Here is a 15,701-nt window from a genome sequence, read left to right as displayed (position 1 = left end):
TCATTTATACTCCAACTTTGCTTTAGTTTTTTAAAACATTGGTTAGTACTTTTTTAAAATTTTTTTTTTGGTTATGTACACCTTTATCGCGGTCTTTTGTCTAGAATCAAGTGATTTCATTTCTAATGTTAAATCTAAAAGCATTCTTATATATATTAGAGTACTATCTTTTTACCTTATCTGGTTCTAGTTGAAATGTGTTTCTTGCTTTAGTTTTTTTAATTCTAGAATATTCAGACATGTCTAAAGTTGTATTTAAATGGATCAGAGAAATTTCCTAATAATGCAAAGCGCGAACAATATTCATAATTTCAGGACGATTATGGACTTGTGATATCAGAATTGCTTGGGATGACTTTCCATCTCTATACCATGAGATACTCTTTACAAGATGATATTTGTCTCCATAATGGAGAGGTACTAGCTACTGCTCCAGCTTTTATAGTCAACTAGCATTAGAACTCGCGCACTGCGCATTCAATATTAAAGAATATTTATTATTTTAAATTACAATTTATAGTTTTATTATATTATATTATGCTGTGTCAATAAAATTTCAATTGGCATCTTACTTTTCAATACAATATTTCATTAAATAAACTATATGAAATTAAAGAAAAATGAATTACATAATCATCGTATAACATTTTGTTTCTTATTTTATTTATTATTTAGTATTATTAAATTATTAATATGACATTTTATTAGCGTGCCACTTGCCTTAATATCAATGTTCACTATTACTTCTTAGAAAAATTATTTTTAAAATTTTATCTTATTATTCGCAATTCTTCAATTTTCTAAATTTGTCAATAATATATTTGTGTATTATTTACGTAATTTATTTATTATTTTAAATTAATTCAAAGTTAAATATCCTCTATTATCTTTATTTTCTTTTTGTGCATTTTTTTGTAATATTATAATTAATTATCTTCATTTTGAATTTCACATATAATCGAAATACCATAATATTTAAATCAAATTATAATTTTGACTTTTTAAAAAAATATATACAAATAACTAATTTTACTATGTTGTCATAAATCTGTTGATATTCTTAATAATTACTATTTTTGCATTACTTGCTATAAGAAAATAAACTTTTCTTGTATCTCAATTCTAATATTTCTATGTGTAAATACGAAATAATAATTTATTTTTATATTTGACTTCAAATTATTTTCTTTATCATAAAATATTGGCAGTTTGAATTGGAAACTTTTTACAGGTATAGACTATCATAGGGGCAAGAAACTACCCTCCAATTTGAATTGTCAAATTTTTATTTTATTTTTGTTTTATTTTTTAAATAATTTTAAAACTTCAACTTTATTGGAGCTTTATTTTATTTTATTTTTTTACAATTCTTTAATTTTCTAAATTTATCAATTATATATTTGTGTATTATATACTTAATTTATTTTATCTTCTAAATTAATTAAAATTTAAAATATCCTTATATTATCTCTATTTCATCTTTGTACATTTTTGTGTAATATTATAATTAATTCTTTTTCATTTTGAATTTCACATATAATCGAAATACTATCATATTTAAATTTATTTATAATTTTTATTTTTTTTTAAAAATATATACAAATAAATAATTTTACTATTTTGTCATAAATTTACTGATATTCTTAATTTGATATTTTTACATTATATGATATAAGTAAATAAACTTTTCTTCTATCTCAACTCTAATATTTCTATTTGTAAATTCGAAATAATACTTAAAGAATTGTGAAAAATAAAATAAAATTATACTCCTACAAAGTTGGAGTTTTAATTATTTTTTTAAAAAAATTTCAATTCAAATTAGGAAGTAGTTTCTTCCAAATATGGTAGTCTATATTTATAATGTCAATCCAAACTTTCAATATTTTTTTGATGAAGAAAATAATTTGTATTTGAATACTAAGATAAAGATATTATTTTACATTTATAAATAGAAATATTTAAATTAAGATAATTTTTTTTATTTTCTTATGGCAAATAATACAAAAATAGCGATAATTAATAATATCAGTCAATTTCTGATAAAATAGTAAAATAGTGATTTCTTTATATTTTGAAAAAAAGTTCAATACTACAATTTGATTCTATGGTAATATTTTGATTGTATGTAAAATTTTAAGTGAAGAAAACTAATTATAATATTACAGTAGAAACAATATACATAAGATAAAAATAGAGATAATATGAGGATATTGCAACATTGAATTAATTTAGAAAAATAAAATAAATTAAGTATATAATACCCAAAGATATAATTGATAAATTTAGAAAATTAAAGAATTTTAAAAATAAAATAAAATTAAGCTTTAATAAAGTTGAAGTTTTAAAATTATTTAAAACATTTGATAAAAATAAATAAAATAATAAACTGCCAATTCAAAGTGGGATGTAGTTTCTTCCCTCTATGACAGTCTACCCTAGGGTAGAGAGACTGTTTCCAAATAGACCCCCGGCATCTTTCCCTCCAAGAACTTCCCACCTTGCTCTTGGGGAGACTCGAACTCACAACCTCTCAATTGGAAGTGGAGGTTGTTTACCATCAGAGCAACCCCTCTTGTCAATACCTATAAAAGTTTATACCTATAAAAATTGCCAATTCAAACTGCCAATATTTTTCTGATAAAGAAAATAATTTGAATTCGAATTTAAAGATAAAAGTTTCAATTATATATTTCTGTATTATTTACTTATTTTATTTTATTTTTCTAAATCAATTCAATGTTATAATATCCTCATATCATCTCTATTTTCATATGTGTACATTTATTTATTCTAATATTGTAATTAGTTTTATTTATTTTGAATTTACTTATAATTGAAATACAATTATATTTAAATCAAATTGTAATTTTGATTTTTTTAAAATATAAATAGATAAGTATTTTACTATTTTGTTATAAATCTATTGATATTCTTAATTATTGCTATGTTAGATTACTTTCCATAAACATATGAACTTTTATTTTGTGTCAACTCAAATATTTTTATCTATAAATTCGAAATAATTCTTTTTTAAAATTCAAAATCAAATTATTTACTTTATCAAAAAAAATATTTGCAGTTTATTTATTTATTTATAGATATATACTATCATATTAGGAAGAAACTATTCTCCGATTTAAATTGGTAATATTCTTATTTTTCGTTTTTTTATTTTAAAATAATTTTAAAACTTCAAATTTGTTAACTCAAAGAGAGTAACTAATTATTAACAACACATAATGTATAATTTAAATTTTTTTAAATTTAAATTTAAATTTAAAAATAAATAAATTATTACCTAACCTAACTAACTTTGTCCTAAATTGCCAAGTGGCCTGCTGTGAGGTTACTACTTGGCTTAATGTGGAGGCTTTTTCCTTTTCTTTTAGTAATATATAGATATAGATTATTGGTGGTATACACACACATATTACATGGTTTCTTTACTTCTGTAACTACAAAAATAAACAAATTTCTTGTCAAAATCTTAAGGACCCCTAGTAGAATATTTTTTTGATCATCTTCTACTAGCCATGACATCTTTGTTTAGTTTACGATTGTGGGTGACAGGATCAAATATTTAACCTAATTTAAAAAATTTTAACATAGGTAATGAAAATTTTATCATCTTAGCGGGTGCCATGCTACCCCTTTCTAAAGGGGTGGATTCACCCCTATGCTTGGTCATGATGATTTGATGTATATGCTTTTAGGAGAGATACCAATAAGTATGCTGATATTCTCTTCTCATGCTTTTTGATCTAAAATGTGGTTGTCTTTGGAGGAAACAGATTTGTTTGTTTTTCTTGGTAAAATCATTGATGCCTTCAATATTCATTTGATTCTTATTATGGTACAGTTTAAAAAATCTTTGATCATTGCTAGTATTCCATTTGTTGATTACATTGGCTCGATGTGAATATGTGGTGGACTAGAATTGTTGAACAACCATTGAATTTACAGGAGACAAAAAAAGATTGTGAGAAGAGGGGAAAGTTGATTGATTTAGAACCGCCTAGTAATGAAGAAATTCATGATTTTAGTTTGAGTGCCCTCCTAAATAACTAAAGAACTTGGTTCTTTACCCTATTCCTTGAACTTAGAAAAAATTAATAGAAAAGTAAAGAACAACAATTCAACATAGAAAATTACCCGGCTCAAAGATGCAAAAACTGCGACCTACCACTTAGGATTTAACTTCAACTTCACTAGAACAAATGAACCAAATGTGAGATTACAACTCTTGTAACCTAATATACCTCCACAATTCTCCACAATTCAACTTCTTCTACTGATTGTATGAAAACTACAAGTTACTCTAACTTGCGAACTGAGACAATAATTAAACTAACACTGTTTGAATGAAAACCTAAATACAACTCAATTCCCTAATACACGAACTAGACTGACTCTAGTAGAAAATAAACTGACTTTACAAATAGTCTTGGTCAGAAACTTTAAGTGTATTGTGAACTGAAAAATGTTATGCTTCTTGTGCTCAGTAGATGTGTAAAAGGATGATCTTCAACAGTCTTTGGGCAAAGTATTTAAGTCGCCACAGATTCCAGATCTTTGGGAGTCCTAGACACAGTCAAACTCTAATCCCCTTATAGGTCCTAAGATCATAAGGACTTCTCAAGTTTCGTGACTCCTATCTGCAGATATCTTTAGGCAGCATCCTTTATCGCATTGTAATACCTTCCACAAATATCACATTGTAGTAACTTTTGCAGAAAAAGTTACTCCTTGTAAGGACCTTTAGCAGATACTGTGAGAACCTGGTTCTTAGCATATGTTCATTACACATACTTGTTAATCATCAAAACACATAACTCAACAAATTTTTCTTTTTTTATGATGACAAACACTATGCCTATGAATCAGGAGAGAACTAGAACTGTCAAATATGAATATCAAAGAAAGCATCAATCATCAATCAATCATCAAATATTAAAAACGGGTGAAGTGACATGTGAACCTCCCCCTCCCCCTATTATATCTTTCCCTTTTGGCATCATCAAAGCTGGATAGCTATGAGATAAACTAAGTAATCACACATAATACAAGATTCATGGCCATTGGGGCTGCACAACAAACACAAGATAAATCATGACAAAATGAACTATTCTAATGATATTAGCTATGTGAGAAACAAGAGAATAACATAAGAATATGCATTAGATAGTGCCAATTTAAGCCAAAGGCCTTGATAAAAAAGGCATTAAAACAAAAAAATTCAGATATACTAATTAGAACTAACACAAATGGAAAAAATAGAACACTACTGGGAACACTAGACTGAAACAATTGAAAGGGGGATAAAGACCAAGTTCAGGGGTGAGAGATAGACGGGATCAAGGCCTTCACAAGAGTTGTAATTTGCTGAGCATGAGCTTCTTTGTCCTTCCTCAACTCCTCCATGAGATGCTTGGATTCCTTCATTAGTTCATCATTATTTTCCCTTGGAAAGCTTCCAAATCAAGAGTTATTCTTCCAAATTAATTTACCACTAAATCGAATTAACCATACACTCAAGTCATAATACATCATATGAAGCTACTCAAAGTTTCAAACCACAGAATAGGATGCTAAAGCTCAAAACGACCGGTCGGGTCATTACCAATATTAGTGCTTACTGTAAATAAAATTAGAAAAAGGATAGTATAGAATTTTATCATCTGCCATAAACATATTTAGCAACATAATTATTCTAACAAGAACTTAAAGGAATGATTTTTAAGAAATAATACACATGGAACAATGTACATCGTCGGCTACAGCTAGTTACTAGCAAGAGTTTCGCAATGAAGAGATTCTTACAACTGATTTCTATAATATCCAAGTATGTGCTATGGGTTCACCAAAATTAAGAGGCTAACAGATACTGACTCACGCACTTAGCAGAAAGAGGAAGGAGGAAATAAATGTATCTTTCAATGAACTTAATCAGTTTATATGCAACATATTATCTCTAGGCATATAGGACACAACATGGGGTAAAAACAGACATTAAATACATAGTCTTTAAACATAAGGAGATGAGAGCTCTAACCTTCTTGAAGAGTGAAGAACAGTTGAAAGAAAACTAAAATCAATTTGGAATACTAGAGTCTTTGAACAGAATACCAGTTCCATCATTAAATACTAGTTCAAGAAAAATACAACAGAGCCTCCAAACTTATCGATACGGTAAGTTTCTAACAGAAAATTTTATTTTGTGTCTCATACAACTGACACTAGTTGTATGAACCAATTTTTTTGTCTCACGGTTTTGTGGACCTAGATTTCTGTGGACCCAGAAGTGTAAGATTGGGGTCCACAAATTTGTGAGACAAAAAGGAGCCTCATACAACTAGTGTCAGTTGTATGAGACACAAAATAAAACTTCTCGTTTATAACGGATTTCAAAGAAAAGGAGCGAAAGCAGAGTTCAAACGTAACTGTTTGACCCAAAATATATTGAAACCTTTTTGAATAAATCAATTAAAGAAAATGAAGAGGTAAATCTCAGTCAAATATAATAAACTCCAGATCTATGAACTTAATTAGAAAATAATGCATAAGACGAAATAGAGGTGAACAATCTTATTGAAGTTTTTCATTTTGCCTCTCATTAATCGGTGGAGAAAAATATTTTACATGCTCACTTAGAGATTGCCTTTTTCGTCCTTCTATAATGGAGGTTACAGGAGAGAGGAAAGAGAAAGAGAAAGAGCCCCCCTTTTTCAGAAGGTTTTCCCCCATATATATAGTTATAGAATCTTTGCTATGTGTTTGATTCGATACACTTTCCTACTACGTCCGCTTTTGTCGTCCCCTGAGCATTGTTTTTTTACTTTGGCGGATATTGTGAATACGAGATTTGGAATAAACCGTGTCATCTTCCACTGCCTCGTCGCTTGGACGGGATGTCGTTTGGATCGACCGTAGCGGTCAAATTTTGACCAATACAGTTAGTCCCTCTGTCTTTCGGGGTCGTCCTCTGCCGTGCCTGACAGACGAACTATGATTATTACATATCTGAGAGAAATCTGACTACCTGCCCCTTGGGCATGATCCTTAGGCTCAAGTAAGGTAACGTCGCCCTTTCTATATCCTTGGACCATTGCAGCTGTTTCAGAACCGAAACGTCATTTGGATTGAAATATTGTTCGTGGTTGCCGCCATTATGACACACGTTCCCAGGGAATTGAAATGTTTCGTGCCCTATCAGATTCGATTGGCGACTCTTGGGTTTCGTGCTTGGAGGATTTATGTCTCTTATAAATAGAAGGAATACATCATTCGGTTGACACACTTCTTTGCCCTTTACTTGAAAGAACTTTGCAAATATTCTTTTCTCCTGATACTTCAAATTTTTAATTTTCCCCAGTTAGTCGAAAACTTTTATCTATCCTTTTCTTTATCCCTTTACTTTACCAACTTGACACAAATGGCTGGTGATTCTTCTCGCGCTGATCTCCCTATCACAATTCTGGCGCTGGAAAGTGATGTTCTGACCACCGGAGGAGCAGAAGTGGCAGGGGATGAGGAGGTCCCATCGGTGGCTGAGATCTTGCCTTGCCCTGGGAAAGCATTAACTGACTTCTACAATCCCGCAGGGGAGGAGCCAGAACCTGCCTCCTCTGTTATAAATGAAAAGGGGATCATAGAATTGAAGGCTAGGTGGGGAATTCCTCGCTACATCAAAATACTGCTGGCGGTGGGGGACGACATAGTCCATTTTGACCGCCCAGGGTATTGCGTGTTCTACGCCTATCCCTTTATTGTTGGATACAAGGTTCATCTCCCTCTTTTGGTGGTAGATTTATGCCGCTATTATGTGGTATGCTCGCTCAACTTTCACCGTACCTGTATAAACTATTCCTTATGCTGCTCAAGTTTGCGGAGCTCGCCGGTCGCGAGATCACTTTGGGGCACATGCTCAATATCTTCTTCCCTCAGCTCATTCGTGGCACGATGATTCACATGGGTGGTAAAGATGGACGACAGGGCTAACCATCACTTCTATGAGAATTACTTCTATGTGTGGACCGAGCACCTTGTGGCGGATCCTACGGGGTTCCTTGAGAAGTGGAACTTCTCACGCAAGTTTCTATACTTTTAGTCGGAGGGATGCCCGATCGCTTTCTATTATAGTACTAAACTGTTTTATGTTCTTACAACTGCGAAACTACCCCTACACCTGTTGAAGGTATTCGCGAGTGGGTGAGTGCCATCCTTTCTCATACGGTGGGGGTTCGCACATGGTCGACCTTCTATGAGAAATATGGACGCAAGCCTCTTACAGGTGAATGATGTCGTTTTTGTTCGCTATTTTTCCCTTTTCCCTTTTTACTTGGTTTCTCATGTGCTATTCGTTGATGTCAGGGAGAGTGCGGAGAGTGAGGGCTCCTCCATTAGCTTTTCGCCAGCCTGCATCGTCTGCTCGCCTAGCTGCAATATCTACTGCTCGACCTTCGTCGAGGGCTGCTTCAGTCGAGTCTACGGTTGTGGTCATACCTACGGAGGACAACCCTCATATTGAGGCTCCAACCCATGCCGCTTATCTAGCTGGTGAGTCTTCCCGTGCTGAGGAAGGAGAGGGCCGTCCAAGAGGCGGCGAGTGGAGTCCGGGACAGCACCTCCGACTGTAATACATCTGGAGGACGACTCTCCCTTGACGGGATCTGGGGCGGGGGTTGATACTATTCCGCCTGTAGAAACGGAGCCAGCCATTGTATCTGCCCCGTCGGCGGAGATTCCTGCCACTATCGTTGATAAACAACTTGCCGCAATGGGGGGCCAGATTTCTGAGGCCGTTGTTGTTATTTCGAACGGGCTTTTGACCTCAATACCTAATCGTGCTTCCTCCTCGGCTGTTAAAAGGGGAAAGGGTGTCATGGTTGATGACTACGAATCCAAGTCGGACCTCGATCCCGATGATGTTAGGATATTTGAAGAGGGTCTTACCCGCTTGGTGGTTCATGCGGGGGGCCTGCCCCGTATTCTTGAGATCTCATCAGATATTAATCTCCCAGGGGACACGGAGGATTTGGTGCCGTAGTTCGATATTTTGTGTTTCGCTGCCGAGAACGAGGCTCTTCGGAATGTTCCTGATATTGACTTGATGCATGAAGTGGCCGCTATGGGCTTGCGGGTACGTTCCGCCTTTCTTTCATGTCCCTTTTATTTTCTAGAAGACACGGTCTTAACCCATATTTTCATTTTTCAGACGTACATGTTGGAGATTGAGAACGCTCATAGGGTACATTCAGACTAAGATTTTTCTGAAGGCGTTGGAGAAATATTGGCGCTATCGCAATAACTGCTGTGAGATACACGAGCGACTAAAGGAGAATCCCGGTGCTTGATCCCTTGGCGAGGAATTAGAGAAGAGGGACCAGCAATTGATGGAGGCCGTTTGCAGAAGTAGCGTGCTCGAGGAGCAACTTGGTTCGAAGGACGAGGAGCTTGAGTTAGGCAAGGGGGTTGCTACAACGTGTGAATATCTTTAGGAAAAGCTGAGGTCAATGCAGTCTGAGATGGATCAGAACCTTATACGGGTCGGGGCGATGAGCGCGAAGTGGATGGGAAAATTGGCTGAGTTGGAGAGAAAGGTTGTCGGGTTGGAGAACATTGAGAGTGTCTGGTCTTCGGCTTCGGCAAGGGCGGCGGCCCTGGAGAACACTACTTGCGTCCTCCAATCCGAGTAGGAATCAGAAAGGGCGATGGCCACGATAAGGGAGGCGAGGCTTGAGGAACGCATTGGTGAGATCGACCGGGAAGCATCGACCTTGGGGGATCGGGTTGTTGCTCTGGAGGCCGAAAAAGAGCAACTATTGGCTCAAGTCGAATCTTCCTCCGTCGCTGTTCCCCACCACTTGCACGAGCTTTGGGTTCATGCTGAAGCCCAACGGGATATATATAAGAGTCTGTGGGAGGTGGGCAATGTTACCGAGGCCACGTATGAAGGAGCACAGGCGAAGGCATGAGAGGCTCGTGTTAACTACGGATATGACTCTGACGCCGGAGGCTGATGAGGGAGGACTTCCTGGAGATGGTGCCGAGTGAAAGAATTGATATCTTTGTCTTTTTTTTCTTTTCTATTGCTGTTTATTGTTTTTCTTGGACTCCGTTGATTTTAGCCGTATGTAATCTACGGCTGTTTGCGTAGTAACTTTGTGTAAAGAGGGATTTTCCAGTGTCATATGCTTTCTATACTTCCTTTCCCATTTTGCTCTTCATAATTTTGGTGCAAAGTAGTAGATTCCCGTGTGATGAGTTCTTGACTCTTAGGGAATCTAACGTCACATGGGCTGAGTAGGACCCTAATAATGGCTTTGACCTATGGGATGATGCTTTTGGGCTTATGTCGAGGTACTATCCCATCATAGCCCGAAAGAGATCCAACTCTATTTCTAACAGTGACCTGAGCCGGAGGGATGTTACTTTCGAGCCTACACCGAAATAATATCCTGTCGTGAGTCCCAGTTTTCTTCAACGATGGACTTTGGCCTTGAGGGTGTTATTTCGAACTTTCGTCGAAATATTAATCTGTCATTGTTCGATCGAGATCGAACTCTTATTTTAGGCGGTAGCCCCTAGCCTTTAGGGTGTTGTTTTGAACTTTCGTCGAAACACTAACCCGTTGCTGTTCGATCGAGGTTGAACGCTTCTTTTTGGTGAAGGCCCTTGGCCTTTAGGGTGTTATTTCGAACTTTCGTCAAAATATTAACCTGTTGTTGTTCGACCAAGGTTGAACTCTTCTTTTTGGCGAAGGGCCTTGGCCTTTAGGGTGTTATTTCGAACTTTCGTCGAAATATTAACCCGTCGTTGTTTGATCGAGGTCGAACTCTTCTTTTTGGCGAATGCCCTTGGCCTTTAGGGTGATATTTCGAACTTTCGTCGAAATATTAACCCGTCGTTGTTTGATCAAGGTCGAACTCTTCTTTTTGGCGAAGGAACTTGGCCTTTAGGGTGTTATTTCGAACTTTTGTCGAAATATTAACCCGTCGTTATTTGATCGAGGTCGAACTCTTCGTTTTGGCGAAGTCCCTTGGCCTTTAGGGTGTTATTTCGAACTTTCGTCGAAATATTAACCCGTCGTTGTTCGATCGAGGTCGAACTCTTCTTTTTGGCGAAATCCCTTGGTCTTTAGTGTGTTATTTCGAACTTTCATCGAAATATTAACCCGTCGTTGTTCGATCAAAGTCGAACTGTTCTTTTTGGCGAAGGCCCTTGGCCTTTAGGGTGTTATTTCGAACTTTCGTTGAAATATTAACCCGTCGTTGTTTTATCGAGGTCGAACTCTTCTTTTTGGCGAAGGCCCTTGGCTTTTAGGGTGTTATTTCTAACTTTTGTCGAAATATTAACCCATCAATGTTCGATCGAGATCGAACTCTTCTTTTCGACGGTGGCCCCTGGACTTTAGGGTGTTGTTTCGAACTTTCGTCGAAACACTAACCCGTTGCTATTTGATCGAGGTCGAACGCTTCTTTTTGGCGAAGGCCCTTGGCCTTTAGGGTGTTATTTCGAACTTTCATCGAAATATTAAACCGTCGTTGTTCGATCAAGGTATAACTCTTCTTTTTGGCGAAGGCACTTGGCCTTTATGGTGTTATTTTGAACTTTCATCGAAAAATTAACCTGTCGTTGTTCGATTGAGGTCAAACTCTTCTTTTTGGTGAAGGCCCTTGGCCTTTAGGGTGTTATTTCGAACTTTCATTGAAATATTAACCCGTCGCTATTCGATCAAGGTCGAACTCTTCTTTTTGGCGAAGGCCCTTGGCCTTTAGGGTGTTAATTCGAACTTTCATCGAAATATTAACCCGTCGTTATTCGATCGAGGTCGATTCGTTTTGGTGAAGGCCCTTGGCCTTTAGGGTGTTATTTCGAACTTTTGTCGAAATATTAACCCGTCATTGTTCGATCGAGGTCGAACTCTTCTTTTCGGCGAAGGCCCTTAGTCATTAGGGTGTTATTTCGGACTTTTGTCAAAATATTAACCCATCATTATTCGATCAAGGTCGAACTCTTCTTTTTGGCAAAGGCCCTTGGCTTTTAGGGTGTTATTTCAAACTTTCGTTGAAATATTAACCCGTCGTTGTTCGATCGAGGTCGAACTCTTCTTTTTGGCAAAGGCCGTTGGCCTTTAGGGTGTTATTTAGAACTTTCGTCGAAATATTAACCCGTCGTTGTTCGATCAAGGTCGAACTCTTCTTGTTAGCGAAGGCCGTTGGCCTTTAGGGTGTTATTTCGAACTTTCGTCGAAATATTAACCCGTCGTTGTTCGATCAAGGTTGTACTCTTCATTTGGCGAAGTCCCTTGGCCTTTAGGGTGTTATTTTGAACTTTCATCGAAATATTAACCCGTAGTTGTTCGATCGAGGTTGAACTCTTCTTTTTAGCGAAGGCCCTTGGCCTTTAGGGTGTTATTTCGAATTTTCGTCGAAATCTTAACCCGTCGTTGTTCGATCAAGGTCGAACGCTTCTTTTTGGCGAAGGCCCTTGGCCTTTAAGGTGTTATTTCGAACTTTCATCGAAATATTAACCAGTCGTTGTTTGATCGAGGTCGAACTCTTCATTTTGGCGAAGGCCCTTGGCCTTTAGGGTGTTATTTCGATCTTTCGTCAAAATATTAACCCGTCATTGTTCGATCGAGGTCGAACTCTTCTTTTTGGTGAAGGCCCTTGGTCTTTAGTGTGTTATTTCGAACTTTCATCGAAATATTAACCCGTCGTTGTTCGTTCAAAGTCGAACTCTTCTTTTTGGCGAAGGCCCTTGGCATTTAGGGTGTTATTTCGAACTTTCGTCGAAATATTAACCCGTCGTTGTTCTATCGAGGTCGAACTCTTCTTTTTGGCGAAGGCCTTTGGCCTTTAGGGTGTTATTTCGAACTTTCGTCGAAATATTAACCCGTTGTTGTTCAATCGAGATCGAACTATTCTTTTCGGCGGTGGCCCCTGGACTTTAGGGTGTTGTTTCGAACTTTCGTCGAAACACTAACCCGTTGCTGTTCTATCGAGGTCTAACACTTCTTTTTGGCGAAGGCCCTTGGCCTTTAGGGTGTTATTTCGAACTTTCATCGAAATATTAACCCGTCGTTGTTCGATCAAGGTAGAACTCTTCTTTTTGGCGAAGGCCCTTAGCCTTTATGGTGTTATTTTGAACTTTCATCGAAATATTAACCCGTCGTTATTTGATTGAGGTCAAACTCTTCTTTTTGGTAAAGGCCCTTGGCCTTTAGGGTGTTATTTCGAACTTTCATTGAAATATTAACCCGTCGCTATTCGATCAAGGTCGAACTCTTCTTTTTGGCGAAGGCCCTTGTCCTTTATGATGTTATTTCGAATTTTCACTCCATAACAGTAGTCTTATTTATGTCTTTTGTATGAACAGGTATGGTACTATCCTTGACCTTCGACACCGATTCATTGCTTGGGTTGCGTAGATCCTGTTGGCCATTTGCAGTGCTAGTTGTTCTACTTCTTGCATCTTGGAGTAATATCAGATTTGGATCTTTAGGAGCTTTCTCCATACTAGTCTGTTTGTTGCTCAACTGATTATGAATTGGTTTGAATAGAACTTTACTCTTCTTTTTTGGCATTTTCTTCTGCTTTTCTTGTTTCTTCTTGTTTTTTTCTTAATTCTCTTTGCTATGGACAGTGCCTCCTTCTCCTCTTTTAGAGGAGATTTCGAACTTTCGTCGAAATATTAACCCGTCGTTGTTCGATCGAGGTCAAACTCTTCTTTTTGGCGAAGACCCTTGGTCTTTAGGGCGTTATTTTGAACTTTCGTCGAAATATTAACCCGCCGTTGTTCGATCAAGGTCGAACTCTTCTTTTTGACGAAGGCCCTTGGCCTTTAGGGTGTTATTTCGAACTTTCGTCGAAATATTAACCTGTCGTTGTTCCTGGTTTTCCGGATAGTCGGGTATCTTCTAGGGGAGTTCGAGTTAGCCTAATTTTATTTGGGTCGGGGAATGTGGTGTTGGAGAGCAGAAAACAATGCTGCTTTGCTAGCACTCGTTTCACACTTCTGTTGGAGTTTTCCCTCGTCGGCCTTTTGATCTTGGGAAGTTCCCTCGTCGGCCCGGTCTTTAAATCCCTGGAAGGGCCTTCCCGGGACACCTTCTTAGTGAGGGAGAAGGGGTGTTACTCAGGGGGTATCATTTCCTAGGAGTTGGGCTCGTTTGGCGGACGATATTTCGGTCGCTTCGTAGCAATTCCCTATTCCTCAGTTGGGATGTTTCCTCACGTGCTTGCCCGCGCGATGCTTGCGTTTTTGTTTGAGCAAACAACAAAAGGTAGATCTGTGACGTTGCTCGCTTTGCTTGGAGTTTCAATGGTTGACGGGGGTGATGCTTTTTGAACTCGGTAGCCATATTCGGCTCTCTTTCCCTTCTCTTTTTTTTGGTGCCATCGTCCTGTGCGGGCTAGGCTCATTTTGACTGGCTCGTGGGCTGCCCGACACGCGAGGGAGGATGTTTGTTGCAACCTCTGCTTGTGTATAGCATTATGATCTAGGTTGGCGTGTAAGGTTTACTTACCATTCATTTCGGTGGGTGATCGTGTTTTCGATTTTTGATCTGGAGGAGACTAGGAAGTTTTCACTAAGAAATCCCCACAGACGACGCCAAATTGTTTGACCCAAAAGATATTGAAACCTTTTTGAATAAATCAATTAAAGAAAATGATGAGGTAAATCTCAGTCAAATGTAATAAACTCCAGATCTATGAACTTAATTAGAAAGTAATGCATAAGACAAAATAGAGGTGAACAATCTTATTGAAGCTTTTCATTTTGCCTCCCATTAATCGGTGGAGAAAAACCTTTTACATGCTCCCTTGGAGATTGCCTTTTTCTTCCTTCTACTATGAAGGTTATAGGAGAGAGGAAAGAGAAAGAGAAAGAGCCCCCCTTTTTCAGAAGGTTTCCCGCCATATATATAGTTATGGAAGCTTTGCTATGTGTTTGATTCGATACACTTTCCTACTATGTCCGCTTTCGTCGTCCCCTGAGCATTGTTTTTTTAACTTTGGAGGATGTTGTGAGTATGAGATTTGGAATAAACCATGTCGTCTTCCACTGCCTCGCCGCTTGGACGGGATGTTGGTTGGATCGACCGTAGCGGTCAGATTTTGACTAATACAGTAACAGTACATAAGATAAAAAGAGAATAGAGAGTGCTGTGATTTTGAGAAGCACTGAGAGTAGTGAAAAAGCGTATATAGATGCAGCCTCCTACAATAATCTTAAGATATATGTATTTATAATGAGATTAAGGTTAGGATCTCATTTGAAATTTAAACGGAAAATCAATGACGATTGACTTTTAAAAAATATTCAAATCTCTATTAAAAGAGAATGGACGAATCCGTATAAGTATATAGGAAGATGCATAAGAGCAACAAAAATGGTAGGAAAATTAGAGCAACTTTTTGGGATTCTTGTATAAAAAATTATAGCGGTAATTGAAGATGAAGAGAAAAAATCCAATAAAAGAGGGAAGGAGAAGCCAACGGGTGGTTAAAAAAATAAAATAAATAATGAGAGCAAGGAAAGGAAATATTATAAAAATATAACTAGACTAATAAAATAATTTGAACCAAAAAGAAAAATAAAAAAAAAAGAGTAAGAGGCGCTAGTAAGACTTTGAAAATTAACCCGTTGGTTGCTGGCTTTGGGCTTTATTTCTTTGGCCAAATAGGCTATTA

Source organism: Nicotiana sylvestris, chromosome 7 (assembly GCF_000393655.2).
Source record: "Nicotiana sylvestris chromosome 7, ASM39365v2, whole genome shotgun sequence".
Classification (NCBI taxonomy): Eukaryota; Viridiplantae; Streptophyta; class Magnoliopsida; order Solanales; family Solanaceae; genus Nicotiana; species Nicotiana sylvestris.
The sequence above is the reverse complement of the archived record's forward strand: the minus strand, read 5'-3'. Positions refer to the sequence as shown.